Here is a 5,346-nt window from a genome sequence, read left to right on the forward strand (position 1 = left end):
CTGATGTTTTTCTCATAACTAGATGGGATGATGGGTGTTCGGAAGGAAGACCACAGAGATAGAGGCGTTAGTCTTATCACATCATATCATGGGCACAGACTATCAATGTGACATATCAGTATTGACGTTGACCTTGGTCCACTGGCTGAGATCGTGTCTGTCAGGTTGCTCACTGTGAAGCTACTCTTCTCACTCCTCTCCATACTGTCCTCTTAGGAAGGAAGTCACTATGCACAGCGAACGTTTGAGGAGTGGGGAGTTACGTTCCATCGCCTTGAGGGAGAAATAGCTGCAAAAATTATCTCGAATTTTGCACAGAAAACTGTGTCTATTCTCCTCCACTTATTTATTTAGTCTATCACTTATTTATGTCAATATGGCCTCATGAATATTTACTTTATACTTTGGGTTATAATCCAATACTACATTACTTATTTTGTTGCTCAAAGTGCTATATAATTTGAACTCCTGGGAGCTGTTTCAGGTGGCTCCTGTATTTCTTGGACATATCCCCATCCTTGTGAGGTTTTTTTTCTTTTTTTTTTTTTTGAGAGCCTACTTTCTGGCACCATAAGATGCTCTGGCCTCATCTTGCGTACTCTCTTTCTGTTTTAGTCCTTGAGTTAGTCATTTCCCCAAATACCCCTCATTTCTTCTATTGGAGAATGGTATTAGAAAGTCAGATCTGGGGTGCTCAGCGTACTTCTTGTTACTGGGTTTTATTGCTTCTATGCTCCTCCCAGCTGACAAAGCAAGGGAACATATGTGTGTATACTAATTTACGTGCATACACTTATCCCTAAATTTTTCAGTATGTCTCCCTATCTATTAAGCTAAGCATGAGTCCATACTGAATGACTCCAACTCTAATCCATTGCTGTGTGGGTCCTTCTAGCCTCCTCTTGCATGTCTGTACCTCCTCCCTAACTCCTACCATCTCTTAACTGAACAACCCCCAGGGTACAGTGATTTCAGAATTGTGAACCCATATCCCCAGGGAAAGAACTTTATTAACAACGCATATGTACAACTCTCATTGGCTTTAGCCTTACTGTCTCCACTCAGGTCCAAAGTTACTTCAGTCAGCACCTTTCCCCCTCATTCCCCCCATCCACTTCAATGGTGTTATCTTGTGCATTTGTAATAGAGTTAGAATTTTTGTCACAATCTGCATGCTCATTCTGGGATCTCAGATCTCAATTTTTTTTTTCAGTTTGCATACATGGAGTTTTACTCTCTGTACTGTAATGTTTGTTTTGAGAAATTCATAGAGTCATGTATCCACCATTATAATGTCATGCAGAATAGTTTTCCATTAAAAACAAATTCTTTGGGCTTCACCAATTCAGTCATCTCTTCTATCCACGCTCCTGGCCATCACTGATCTGTTTACTATCTCTACAGTTTTCCAGAATATCATATAAATGGAATCCTACAGTATAGAAATTTCTTAGATTGGCTTCTTTTGTTTAGTAATTTGCATTTAAGATTCAGCTGTATTTTCATATAGCTTGATAGACAAATCAAATATCCTTTTTATCACTGAATAGTATTCCATTGTAAGGATGCACCAGTTTTCCATTCACCTATTGAAAGACGCTTTGGTTCCTTCTACTTTTAGGCAATTATGTATAAAGCTTCTATAAACATTTGTGTGCAGTTTTTTTTTGTCTGTATGTATAAAATGTTTGTATGTTTTGAAATGTATATACACATATTTGCTTTTATCGCACTTGTATGTGAACTTATGAAATGTTATTCTGTGTTCAATCTAGCGTCTCACTACAGAAACCCTCAAGAATTAGCCAGATGTCCAGATCTTGAGGGCTTTAAAAAGTTCCACGGTACGTAAGTAATTGGACCTAAAGTGGCAGAGAATACCCTGTTTAGGTGGGGAGACTCATGCTCTGGGGTTGAAGTTGTCACTGCGCCACCCACATAAATGGGGCGATGTTGAGTGAACACAGTCCTGTGTGCAGAGAAGGCAGCTCTGCACTGGAAAGCACACAAGGAGAGGCGAGACAGAGAGAAAGGAATAGAGAAGTCGTCTCTGTTTTAGTTTCAGATTAGCATTCCAATTTCTGCCTCATTTCCAGTGGTGTCCTGCTATATTTTCTGTTTAGATTCTATGAGATTCCTTTTCATTCATTCAGTAATCCGTTTTTACTGGACCTAGCCTGGGTTCCTTGCAGCCCCACTGCTCCCCACAGAAAAAAAAAAAAAAAGCAAAGCAAAACCTTGAGAAGAATAATTTTATTGCTTGTGTTTTTGATAAAAAGAGACAATGAGAGAGAGATTACTGGAACCCCAAATCCCCAAATCCTTACCAGCTGCTGCTTGTTGTAACTTAGAGCTACCCCACCAGGTCTCTGAGACAAGCTTGAGAGATTCCTCCGGGGACTCCAGGAACTCTCTTAATAAAAAATGAAAGACTGTAGAAGACATTTGGGGGAACAAGTGATAAACAGAGAGAAGGTCACAAGCAGCAGCCGTGATGTAACAGAAGCCATGAGAAACAGAAGCCCCGAGGCGACTTGAAATCAGTTCATGTGGACGAACGAGCAGGTGGCTACGTGCTAGAACAGAAGGGCGTGCCGTGATTGACAACTGGGAAAAAGGACAATCAGAGAGCCAGCTTGCTGGAGCTGGGTGACTCCTTAATGACACTCTGCTTCTCTAGAAGCCCCGAGTTCTAACGGCAGGTGCCTCTCTTACGCTGCAAGACTCAGCTCTAAATCTGCCGCCTTTATTTTTCTTTTAGTTTAATTCCCCTGCATCCTGCAACTGCAACTACATGACTGTCTCAAGAATCTCTCTCTCTGTCCTTTGCACGGAAAAAAAAAAAAAAAAAAAAGACCCAATTAAAGCAAGAAGAGGACAGCTACTGAGATTCAGAAATTCAGAGATACTTACATGGCAGAGGAGGTACCATGATCACCAAGGTGGTTTTCCCAGGGTGAGGCTTATCCATTGCACTCTTGGCGATTTCCCCAAATGTGGGAAACTCAACTGCATAATTCGTGGTAGTGGGGGACTGTGTTTGTCCTTACCCATCTCCCAAAGAAAAGAAAAGAAAAGGAAAGAAAAGAAAAATTCAGACAAGTCTGTCCATTCCAAGTGTTTCTGGTTATCTAAATGGAGTCTCTCTCTCTCTCCTCCTGCCCCTCTCTCATTCCCTCTTTCTCTCCCTCTTCTCTTAGAGGCAGACTTTTTCCCCTTAATTTCTGAGGCATTTCTTCTCTGGTCAGTTATGATTGGAGCAGGATGCTCCCTTAACTGGGAAAAGCCTCTCCTGTCACTTGCTGGGGTTTTTATCCTACAGTTATTCAGGTTTGAGGGACAGAGCATGACCTCTCTCCAAAAGCGGAGCAGCCGCTCTTCCCTTTGTGCTTGTCCCAGCGCCTGGATGCTCAGGATGACACTTCTGCTCCAGGATGAGATCTGACCACCTGAGTCAAACTGGTGGCGCATAAATGTTGTCTGTGCTCCCAACCCCCAGACATGCATATGCGCCCTCGGGTCCATGAGTGCAGGTTCTGGGTCCCTTCCCTGCAGCCAAATGTTCTCATCCCGTGATCTTCAACTCTGGCGTCCTCCTTGCTGGTCCTTGCTGCTGCGTCTTCTTCTGAAGCTGCTGCTCCTCTGCATAGCTCTGCCAGGCCCTGTCCCCTCCACCTGCCGGCCCTGCTGCTACTCTGTGGCTTCAAGCCATGCTTTCCTGGGATTTCCGGCCAAATTCCCATCTCCGCGATGCTGACACCTTTAACCGTTCCAGGGCGCACACAGCGCACCCATAGCCCCAGAGGTGACATTCACCAGAGAGTAATGACTCCTTCAGACAAAGAACTGGAGCTCACTTCACGTGGTCACCGAGCTCTATGCGCTATTACATGCTACTGGGACTTCTGAGGAGTGTCCCCTATCCACCTTCAACTCTCTGAGCCCTGAGTCTAAGACTCCTGGGGCAGGTCCCTCTGGGAAACGCCGTCACCCCGTGCACATGGAGTGGGGCACAGGCCTACTCAAGTGAGGCTGTTTGCCAAGTCGCTGAAGCCCTTGGGGTCTTTTTTTCTAATCTAATTTAATAGATTTTTCTAGTAAGTTTTCATTAAATAATTTTTAATATTCATTTATTTAATAATTTTGAAATTATTTTAATAAATAATATTTATTTAATACTTATTAATTTTACTGAATGACATTAATTTATGTATTTAATATACAAGTATTTATTTTATCAATTATACTTTTATTAAATAATTTTTATTTCATATTTATTTTAATAAATAATTTAAAAATTTTATTTTAATGAATAGTATTTATTTTACTAAATAATATTTATTTATGTATTTAATATACATATATTTATTTTATTGATTGCATTTTTATCAAATAATTTTTATTTCATATTTATTTATTTTAATAAATAATTTAAAATTATTTTTATAAATAATATTTATTTATTTAATATTTATTTGTTTTATTAAATAATATTAATTTATGTATTTAATATACAAGTATTTATTTTATCAGTTATGTTTTTATTAAATAATTTTTATTTCATATTTATTTATTTTAATAATTTTAAAATTTTATTTTAATAAATAGTATTTATTTCTTTAGTATTTATTTATTTTACTAATTAATATTTATTTATGTATTTAATATACATATATTTATTTTAATGATTACATTTTATCAAATAATTTTTAGCTCATATTTATTTATTTTAATAAATAATTTAAAATTATTTTAATAAATAATATTTATTTATTTTACTAAATGACATTATGTATGTAATATACATATATTTATTTTATCTATTATATTTTATCAAGTAATTTTTATTTCACACTTATTTCTTTTAATAAAGAATTTTAAAATTATTTTAATAAGTAATATTTATTTTTTTAAATATTTAATTATTTTACTGAGTAACTTTCATTTATCTATTTAATATACAATTATTTATTTTACCTACTAAATTTTTATTAAATCATTTTAAGGATCATTAAATACTTCTCTAATTATTAACTTTAAAAAATTAAATAATTTTCTCATCTAATTTGCTATAGCTCTTCCTAAGGCCTGGGGTCCTGTTTAGATAAACCTCAGTTACCTGATTATGACCTTCCCCTGCACTGTCTCTGAAGGGCTGGTATATTTAGTCCGATCAGGACTGTTTACTCATGGTCTTGTCTCAAGATGCCACGAGAGATGGATTGCACGTAAATCTCTAGTCCGACTCTGCTTCGTAGGACATAGCAGTCACGTGAGTTTCTTTATAAAATGTTTTTTCGCATAACAACAAAAAATGAAAGGCATGCAAAGGGGAAAAGAATCGAG

General features: G+C 37.4%; 1 pseudogene; it reads left to right on the top strand.

Annotated features, from left to right (window-relative positions):
- Positions 1-2,905: 2,905 nt before the first annotated feature.
- Positions 2,906-3,055, top strand: LOC116665123 (annotated as a pseudogene).
- Positions 3,056-5,346: the final 2,291 nt, after the last annotated feature.

Source organism: Camelus ferus, chromosome 7, assembly GCF_009834535.1.
Source record: "Camelus ferus isolate YT-003-E chromosome 7, BCGSAC_Cfer_1.0, whole genome shotgun sequence".
Classification (NCBI taxonomy): domain Eukaryota; kingdom Metazoa; phylum Chordata; class Mammalia; order Artiodactyla; family Camelidae; genus Camelus; species Camelus ferus.